The following is an 11,435-nucleotide window of genomic DNA, read 5'->3' on the forward strand; positions in this document are numbered from 1 at the left end:
TCGAATGTGTAGATATTATAATTTATTATTAATATTATTATTTTTAAGCATTTGTCTTTGCAATTACAATTGCAATGGCAACGGTCACGTTTGATCAATGATCAATCTTACAACGAACATAGTACATACACGCACTAGAAAAACAGATAGGAGACAAAATATTCTTGCATAGAATGACACTTCCACATCACGTATAAATAAGCTTCCACATCATATACAAACAATATTTAATAAGTACAACAGTATCAATCAAGTTCAACACCCAGTGGCTGCTTTACATTTATACTTAAAATTTCTAAAATTGAATGGAAAGGGCTCAAACGAACCTCCAGACAGCTGGTTCCAATCAACAATAGCTCTATTTTAAAAAGTGTACTTTTTCTCATTTGTATTCTTTTATGTAAAACCAATTAAAATTTTCAATAAATGCATTATTTTTTTACCTTTTGTTCAATAAGTTTTAAAATATTTTTCGACTATATAGGGTTTCGGGCAATTCTGTAACGTTCTAACTCCCCGTATTAACCCTTAACGGATACCTCGCAAAGGAAGATAGTAATCTCCATAAATGTTCAATCTGTCGAAGTCTCGCGAATATAAACTCCTACTTGGGAAGACAGTCGCCCATTGCCCGCTTGGACAGGTTTTGTGATAAGGGAAGCGACCCTTGGGCGTTAAATGATGAAATCCATTTCCCCGAATCGTCTTCTTGCCTTTGGTTGGGCAGATATGTACCGAACTAATTAACCGCTCCCCACTACTAGCGCCGTCTCTCACCGGGGGAAGGAAAAGGAAGCTTTCGCCTGGAGAGGGCACGTGCTATTCCCGCAGGAGATGACGACGCCTCCTCCCCACGCATTTGATCGACACCCGCCACCCTCACTGCGAACAGGAAGTCACTTGCGAGTTTCGCCATCGGGCTGGATTGCAAACGGAAATTCGGAGCTGCTGCGATATATATATATATATATATATATATATATATATATATATATATATATATATATATATATATATATATATATATATATACACATTCAATCACGAAATCCCGCCAAACGGCGAATAAATACTCATATATACAGAAACATATATAAGGAAAAGGGATAGGAACACGTATAAAGGACGAACACAATAGAGGTGGGGAAGGCGGAATCGAACGGATCACAAGAGTAAAAATATCTCCTCAACCGGGACTCGAACACCGGATCTTTCCACTTGCCGGGCGGATGCTCTTAACCACTTGAGCTATCGAGGATATGTAATTTACCCTGAGATCCGTGGGTCTTATATGTCGCCAAGCGCCCCGATTCTTTAGCCAAGAGATGGCGTCAGGGGGCTGTTTCACCCACCAAAGGAGAAATAGACAATACACAAGAGGAAAGGACAGTGGTTATAATTCATACAACATCATACAGAAAAAGAACAGTGCGTTTCGTGGCACGCATAGCCAGAAGAAAGAGATGAGCCACATTGGCCAAATACACATTCAAACACGAAATCCCGCCAAACGGTGAATAAATACTCATATATACAGAAACATATATAAGGAAAAGGGATAGGAACACGTATAAAGGACGAACACAATAGAGGTGGGGAAGGCGGAATCGAACGGATCACAAGAGTAAAAATATCTCCTCGAGATTCGAGTCCCGGTTGAGGGGACTCGAACCTCCTATCAAGATAGGGATCAAGTGTGGAGGGCCAAAAGAAACCTAAAAGCGAGCGGGTTTCTCATAACAGAGTCACTCACAGCCACTAGGAAGCGTCTGTTACTTGCCGCCAAAGATCTCGCCGGGCCGAAGAACGTATGGACACAAGATGGTAAAATAACTATTTTAAAACCTGATGGCTCCAGGATTTATGTATCAAATGAAGGAGACATGCAGCAGGCGAGTGTTGATTATAACTCTCGCAATATTTCATCGAGGAGCGGACGCCGCTAACTCAGTGTGTGAATTGCCTTGAAGGCATACTTGCCTACCACGAGCATTTTTGACCAACCGCTTGCTGATAGATTAAAATAATTAAATACAGTGATTTGTGACTTGCCAGTGCTCTCTTTACTACCGCGAACACATTCCCTCATAGTACCTTACCGCGCCGCACTCTTACCTTTTGGTACTCGAAATTCCTGCCTTCAGTGCTTTGTGCCTCTACTTTCTCGTCGCCCACTCTCTGGAAATTGCTCCTGATTTGCCTTCTTTCTTTCTGTGCTACTGACTTCCCACCACATCTTACTCCTGCATCTCTAACCTTCTATACCCTGTTGCTCCTTGATCCAGCTCACCTGTTCCTGATCTACGTTGCGAAGTCATCAAGTGAAAAGTGATTTAGTGTCAGTGCCCAGTGCTTTTCCCCTAGTTGTCTTAAATAGTGCCTCCCCTTTAAATAGTGTTTTATATTCTTTTTCCCATTTGAATAATCATCCCGTAGTGCTGTGTTTAGAAGTAATTTAGTGAAAATTTATTTAGTGTCAGTGCGTAATGCTTTTCCCATATCTCACTTGATAGTGCCTTCCTTTCAATTGAGTTTGCAGGATATTTATTTACTTGTCCCCTGCAATTGTTTAGTCTTTGCGTAGTGCAGTGCTTAGCGCCTATCCCATCTAGTGCTTTTCTGAACAATCTCGTAGACTACCTTAACAAATACAGTGTATCGCTATTAACGTACCAATGCTTTTAATCTTGTAAATACTTAGATCTTTAATATTTTTAATTCTTTCCTCTTATGCTTCTGCTTGTGTTAATCTAGATAGCTTCGCTATTTCCAGTATTTATCTAAGAAGTATGATGAACCCCTCTTTTGGCTCTCAGGTTCCTAAAAACATAACTTCCCAGTCGTCACCCGTAAGCCATTACGCCTTCCCAAATTCCCAAACTCATTATCGCATACCCACTACCTTACCCCCACGGCAGGACACCCTCGGCCATACCCCGCCAGTAACACCATCACCGCAGGATGCTCTCCCACTCCTTTCCACTCAAAATACCTTGACCCCCACAGGTAACATCGCTAATCCTTGTCCCTCATACACGACTGAATTCCCCGATAATGACCTTGAGTCATCACATTTTACCCAACTACCCACAAAATACCGGTTCGGATTTTCCCAAACCTTTTCGCCCTTAGACCCTTTTGCACCAGAATTTTTCCCTAAAAGCCACCACAGATCCCTAAATCCTCTGGCACCGGAATTCGTCTCTTTCCAACTTGAAGGTAAAAATACGTCTCGAAGACTTTCCTCTGCAACCATTGATCTACGTGAACGATACGTGGCTCCAAGTAAATTCTTTAACAATCAATTAACCTTATGCAGCATTTTTAGATCTCACCCTCGTTCTTTTCAAATAATTTACCTCAACGCCCAAAGTCTCTCTGCGCACCTTGACGAATTGTGTCAACTTCTACCTGACAACGACGTTCATGCAATTTCCATCGCTGAGACTTGGCTTAAGCCTCATATGCCTACCTCATCCATCGACATTCCTGGCTACAACTTCTATCGACATGATCGTATCGGCAAGGGTGGTGGAGGCGTAGGTGTCTACGTGAGAAAAGATCTCTCATTCAAAATTATATCAAAAAGTTCTTCCGTTTACTGCAAAAGACCCGAGTTTGCATTCTTAGAGATAACCTTCAACCTACAAAAAATTCTTTTAGGCATAGTTTACCGCCCACCCAAGATAGGTTATTTTTCCGACTTGGAAGAAGCATTATCTTCCCTCATTCCGAACTATGACCATGTTATTATTACTGGTGACTTCAATGCCAACTTTCTTTCCTCAACTCATGACTCTAAAACAATTACTAACTCTATGTCATCCCTCGGTCTTAGTATACTTCCCCTAGAACCTACCCATCATACATCTTCATCAGCTACTTGGCTTGATGCAATAATTACAGCCAACCCTGACAAAATCACAACATATGGGCAACTTTCTGCCCCAGGAATATCCATGCATGATGTGTTATTTTTAGCATACTCAGTTAGATGTCCTAAATTTAAGCAGAAATTCATTCTTACTCGCGATTTCAAGTCCATAGATGACAAATACCTGGTATCCGATGCGGCTACCATTCCATGGCAGTCTATAGAATTCATCAACGACATAGATAAAAAAGTAGAACTATTTAATACGTTCTTAAATAATCTAGGAGACAAACATGCACCGTTTAGAAAAATCCGACTGTCCAAACCACGCTCCCCTTGGATAACAGATGAAATAAAATACTTGATGCGTAGGCGTGACGCAGTCTATAGCCTGTTTAAAAAACATAAAAACGAAAATGTATTCAATATCTACAAAAAACTGCGTAACAAAACTAAACAAGTCATTAGAAATTCCAAAATCAGATATGCCTTCCAAATATCTAAAGAGCCCCCGTCACATATTTGGAAAAGCTTGAAGTACCTTGGTGTCGGAAAAACTAAAAATCAACACTTTCTACCTGCTGACATTTCTCCAGACGACCTAAACCGTTTATTCACAACCCCACCGACGGAAATCGACTTTAATGCAAAAAATGAATACATATACAGTTTGCAAAATTCTGAACCAACTCCAGTTTCTACTGGAAGCTCATTCAAAATTTCTCCCGTCACACAAATGGAAGTCCTCCAGGCCCTCAAAAAAATCAAGTCCTCCTCAGATGGAGCTGACGGAATTTCAGCTATTCTCATACAAAAGTTACTTCCCATTGTACTTCCTGTTTTAACTCATATCTTTAATTGGTCTATTCTAACTGAAACATATCCCTCCCTCTGGAAACGTGCCCTCGTCCGTCCCATCCCCAAAAAATCCACACCCACTAACATTGCTGAATACAGACCAATCAGCATCTTGCCTCCTTTATCAAAAGCATTCGAGAGACTCATTCACGAACAAATTTCAAAGTTTCTGAATGAAAATAACTTACTTGATCCTCTACAGTCTGGCTTTCGGTCCTCTCACAGCACAGCTACCGCTCTCCTTAAAATAACAGATGACATCCGACTATCCATGGATCGCAAAGAGGTGACAATAATGACTCTCCTAGACTTTACCAAAGCCTTCGACTCTATTGACAAAGATATTCTCTTAGCAAAACTTCAAAACCTGAATTTTTCTTCCTCGTCTTTACTGTGGATTCGCTCATACCTAAGTAACCGATTCCAAAGTGTCACTACACCTAATTCATCCTCTAACTGGCTTCAAATACACAGGGGTGTTCCACAAGGATCCATTCTTGGACCTTTGCTTTTTTCCCTGTATATAAACGATATTAGTAAATGCATTTTAAATTGCAATCATCACCTTTATGCCGATGATTTACAAATATATCACCATTCCCGCCTTCAAGACCTACCTACAATTATAAACGAAATTAATGCAGATCTGGCTGCTTTGTCACTATGGGGAATAAAAAATGTATTGAAAATAAACCCAATCAAAAGTCAGTCCATCATAATTGGATACCATAAAATACATTCTAAAATAAGTATTGATAAACTACCACCACTAAAATTGCAAGGATCTATCATACCATACCTAAGGACAGTAAATAATTTAGGCTTAACCATAAATGAAACATTATCTTGGACTGATCATGCAATTGCTATCTGCAGAAAAATTAACTCATCCCTGCATTCACTGAAAAGGTTAAAGCACATTGCTCCCCCCTCCTTAAAGATGCTTCTTGTGTCCACTCTTCTCATACCCCACTTTGATTACTGTGATGTAGTATACCAAGACCTTTCAGGCGAACTAAAAACCAAACTCCAGAAGACCCATAATTCCTGTGTGCGGTTCATATGTGATCTTAGGAAGTACGATCATATTTCCGACTCATTTAATAGAATATCCTGGTTAAAGCTAGAAGGCCGCAGGCATTTACATATTCTTTCACTTCTCTACGGAATACTTTCAAAGCACACCCCTAATTATCTATACAAAAACTTCCTCTTCATCAACTCAATCCACAACAGAAATACCAGGGGTAATAATAAACTTCTTGTCCCACACCATCGCACGGAAATCTATCACAAATCTTTTCATGTTACAGCATGCCGTCTGTGGAACTCTCTCCCAGATGACATAAAAAACTCTTCATCAACAACAACATTTAGAAGAGCACTTCACAAGTTCATTTTCCTCAGGTACTTAACTTAACCAGTATCCCTCCGTCATTCCACTCAGCTGTTATACAGATCACTGTGTCTACTTTGTTTTTTACCCTGCTTTTTGTTTTGTCATCTCAAGTGGTAGGAGTTTGCATAATTATTTTTAGAAACATCACGCTTCTCATTACTCCGCATGTGTTGTCAATGTATTTAATTTCTCCAATTCAATTTCAGTAACTTAATAATATGTATACTCTGTAAAAATGATTGTTACAATGTACATGTATCTTTCCTCTAATTAATAGGGTTTTCGCAGGTTTTTCACACCCCCCTTCTCTTCGTGGGTGTTTTTCCTGCGTGGGTTTTTACTAGTTGAGCAATGCCACGCTCTCCCTAGCTTTTCCCACAAACCTCATTCTTTGCTTAGACTTTCCTCATTTTATTGTCCTCTATCTTCACTGTCATTTAATTTGAGTATTTGAAGGAGTATTCTTAATTTATATATGTATATGTATGTATGTATGGGTGTGTATGTGCGTACTTATGTATGTATTTATGCATGTGTATGAATGCTTGTATGTATGTTTTATGTGTGTATATGTATGTGTGTGTGGATATGTATGTATACTATGTGTATGTATGTGTATGCATATAGGTATATATGTGTGTGTATGTGTATGTATGTGTATGTGTGTGTCTATATATATGTATATACTTTTTTCTTTTCGATGTGCAAATTTGGATTAATGAATTTATGTCTATCTCTATGTGTTTATGTTTAGATTTGAATGTAACTGTAAGTTTAAATGGCTAATATAATATGTATATGACGATGGGTTAAATGGAAGAAGGGACCATTTGGTCTCAATTTCGCCCAAATAAAGACCATTATCTATCTATCTATCTATCTCGTTTAGCTAACATTCTCTCCTCAATTACAGTCTTCAGCATCCCGCCGCCGGTCAATACCCCCTTCTGCCACTTTTCCTGCCTCCATAGGATTGCTCCCAACAAACCCCTCTCTTCGCCCACCATTCCAAGTACTTCCTCGTTTATTTTCTTCTCTATCCATTTCACCTTCTCCATTCTTCTCCACACCCACATTTCAAAAGCCTCCAGTCTACGTCTATCCTCATGCTTCAATGACCACGTTTCCGCACCGTACATAGCTACGCTCCATATCAAAGTTTTTACGAGTCTTTTCTTAACATCCTTACTCAACGTCCCTCTCATCAACTCCCTCCTCCTTGTGAAAGCCTCTTTGCCTAGCACAATTCTTCTCCTTACGTCCTTACTACTTTGACCGCGTTGGTCCAAAACACTTCCGAGATACGTAAACTGTTCTACCTGCTCTAGTTTTTGCCCTCCTATTTTAATGTTAAGCTTAGCCTTTTTCTTTCCAGAAAATCGCATAACCTTTGTTTTATTAATATTGATTCTCATCCCATACCTGTCGCACTGAATTTCCAATTTACTCAGCAATGCTTGCAACCTCTTGGCTGACTGACATAGCTTGGTCATCAGCGAACCTAACTGAATTTACGAATTCCCCGCCCACTTTCATTCCTACCTCAAGTTCTTCCCATGCCTCTTTGATCATTTCCTCTGCATACAAGTTGAACAGCAATGGTGATAATGGACAACCCTGCCTTACACCTCTTCCTAACATTGCCCATCCGGACCCCCCGTTTCCCACCCGCACCTGAGCAGTCTGAGACATGTACAGGTTGCGGATTAGCCTCCTTTCCCTCCAATCTATTCCTATTTTCTTCAATATACGCATTAGTTTTTCCCAATTCACTCTATCAAACGCTTTTTCGAAATCTACGAAACAGGCAAATACCTCCTGGTTGTGTTCTATATTCCTCTCGATTAATAATCTCATTACTGCAATGGCATCACGCGTGCCTCTCCCCTTCCTAAACCCAAACTGATCATCCCCTAAGTAATCATTTGCCCTACTCTCTATCCTTTTGTTTATGATCCTGAGAACAACTTTAGCTGCGTGGGATATCAAACTAATTGTCCTATAGTCCTCACATGATGTAGCCTATACCTTTTTCGGAATAGGAACTAAAACTGATCTCACAAAGTCTTCCGGCCAGAGTCCTTCCTCATAGATACTACGAATCAGTCCATATAGCCCCTCCCTCCCACATTTCCACATACATTTCAGTTGTTCCGCAGGAATGTTATCCACCCCCACGGCCTTATATGATTTCATCTCCTGTAATGCCCTCTCTATCTCATCGTCGAGTATGCCTGGACCTAAGCTATCTTCCTCCACGTCATGTTCCTTTTCTATGTCTAACTTTGCTGTTCTAAGTTCTTTACTATACAGTTTTTCTACATATTCCTTCCATCTCTCTTGGATGATTCCTGTGTCAACGATTATCTTACCCGCCTTATCTCTTACAGTTAGCATAGATCTTACTTTCTTACTTCCCGATAAAGATTTAACTTTGCTGTACAGCGCACCTCTGCAGACTTTCCATATCCTCTCAATGCGTCTTCCACCATGCTTCTTTTGGTTTATTTGTTGCCCGCCTCAATTTATTGTTTAACTCTTTGTACTTCATTTGCGTAACTCTTTATTTACATTCTTTCATTTTCTCCGCTCATCCATCTTTTTAATCGTATCATCCGTAATCCATGGTTTTCTAGTCCTTTTCGCGTTAACGGTTCCAGTAGTGTCTTTTGCGGCTTTTGATAACCCTTTCTTGGTACTTTCCCATTTTTCTTCGCGAGTTCTTAGCCCTTTTCCCTCCTCCATAATTTCGTCTCCAGCCTTTTGGTATTCATTCCTTTTTAATCCATTTAATGCTTCTACGATCCATTTTCTAACCCGCCGCCCCTTTCATGTCGTTTTGAAACGGACGCTACATTTAATAACAACTAAATTGTGGTCAGAGTTCGCATTCGCTCCCGGGAAGCTGTGCGAATTTATCACACTGCTCCTAAACCTTTGTCTAACTAGATAATCTGGCTGATACCTCTCTGAGTCACCTAGCATTTTCCATGTATACCTGCGTCTTTTGTGGTGTCTAAACCAAGTGTTGGTGATGACTAACCCCTGTCTCCTGCAGAACTCAACTGCTTTCTCCCCGCGGTCATTCCTCGTGCCTAAACCGTAGTCGCCCACCTCATCACCATCTCTTCCTTCGCCTACCGTCGCATTCCAATCCCCCATCACTATCAGATGTTTCCCTGCAGGAACACACGCGATCATGTCCTCTAACTGATCGTATATCTTATCGACCTCTTCTTCCTTATGGTTGCTCGGTGGCATGTATACCTGAATTATAACTAAGTTCATCGGTTCTGCTGTTATCTCTACTAGTAATATTCTATCCGTTACCTGTTATATGTTGACTACGCTTCTTCCTACTTCTTTATTTAACACTATGACAACCCCTCGTTGGCTCTCGTCCCCGCCGCTGTATATTATCCTATAATTATCACTCCAGTAATCCCCGCTATCCTTTAATCTTAACTCTCACAGACCTAAAATATCTATATTTCCCCTTTCCATCTCTCGCTTAACATTCTCAAATTTCCCTGTCCTCATCATTGTCCTAACATTCCACGTTCCTATTCTAACTAATTTGGTCTTCTTCTGCGTCTTCTGTCCTGTTGCTGCTGGTTTTCCCTTGCAAGGATTTCGTGGGATGACGACCGCGGAAGCCTTGCCTCTCTCGCTTTCGGGCACGACACACGGCCGAGCCACGTAGTTGCCAGGACTCATATTCATTCCTGCGATTCTATATAGAGCCAGTTTAGTTTGTTCAATATTCTATATTGTGGAGCATGATCTTTCGCGGAGAATTGCTGAGGAAAAGACTATCAGGTCTTCCATTGGATTAGAGTATACATCGACGACGCAAACGTTTCGGAAAACGACTTGTTTTTCGGAACGCTGGAGTAATCGATGCAGGAACTGACCATGTGGAATATCCGAGTAGTCTATTGCACATTCTATAATGTGATCTGGAATTTTCAAATAAATAAGAAATGAAAATACTTATGCCTAATCTTCAATAAATAAAGCGTTCGCATGAATTAAATGCCCTTTGGTTTTTTACCGACAGCTCGTTTGAAAGTTCTTGACAACGCTAAGCAAAGGGATGAATATTGAGAGAAGAAACTATCTGTTTTTTAATGTAATGAGCATATCGTACTGTTATTTCCTAAGGGTTTGTAGGGATTGATTGACGGTTCTGCAATTTTTAAAAACTTGCGAAGACCATGAAAAATTTCCATCTATACGGAGACTTAGATTTTGACAACATTCCTAAATGGAATGAGTGCGCCTTGAAGATACAATTTGAGTGGTTGAAAGACAGTGATAGATTTTAGTAGTTTAGGATATCCAATCTCCATAGTTTGCGATTTACCTGTACGTCCCATCCAAGCCCTCAAGTATATGCAATGCCCGTACCGAAGACCAAAGTTAGGCACATTTTTCACCTGGAGTTGCCCCAAGATATATTACCCAGTAATCCACATTCAGATGAAGAAATGTCATTAATGCACAATGAAAATAGTAGTGGCCCCAGGATTGAGCTCTGTGGAACACCGCACGATGTACCGAGCCATGAGTGAGAGACTCTGATAAAGTGTCACCAGCCACCACTCTTTGTTGGCGTCCTGAGATGTGAAAGGAAATCGATGTAGTGGCGGTTCTTGAAAATCCAAGGCAAGTTAATTTAGCCAGAAGGACATTTTTTCAATGAAATCAAATGCTTTGCTTAAGTCTAGTAGGACAAGAATCGCGACCATATTTTTATCCATAGCTCGCTGATAACAGATTTTATTCTCGGTATAATATTCTCGATATATTCCAATGTGGCTTCCGCAAGGCTCACAGTACTTCTACAGCTTTGGTCAGCATAACTGATGACCTCCAACGTATATATATATATTTAATATAAATATATATTCATACATACATATACACACATACATATACACACATATAAATACTTATATACATTTAAATATATATTTATTTATAAAGAGAGAGAGCCCTCAGTTCCTTCTTTCCCCACTAAAAGGTGGCTTGGCCACCAAAACTATGGAATAGTATATGCGAGTGCCATTTGTATGTGCTCCTCTGTATTTTTGTTGACTTGAGATATCTCGCTCTTTCGTTACAATTTTTTTCTTCTGGGGAAAGAATTAAATAAGGAGGTTTCAAGAGGAGAGGACGAGGACACTAGATGGAAGGGGAAGGCGGGGAAGGTTTGGGAGGGGAAGTTTTGGAAGTGGGATTTATATGGAAATTTATATGGCTTTGGGAACGGAGGGGAGATAAAAATACCTGGGAGGTTGG

Source organism: Hetaerina americana, unplaced genomic scaffold (assembly GCF_022747635.1).
Source record: "Hetaerina americana unplaced genomic scaffold, ioHetAmer1.1.p SCAF_2, whole genome shotgun sequence".
Taxonomy (NCBI): Eukaryota; Metazoa; Arthropoda; class Insecta; order Odonata; family Calopterygidae; genus Hetaerina; species Hetaerina americana.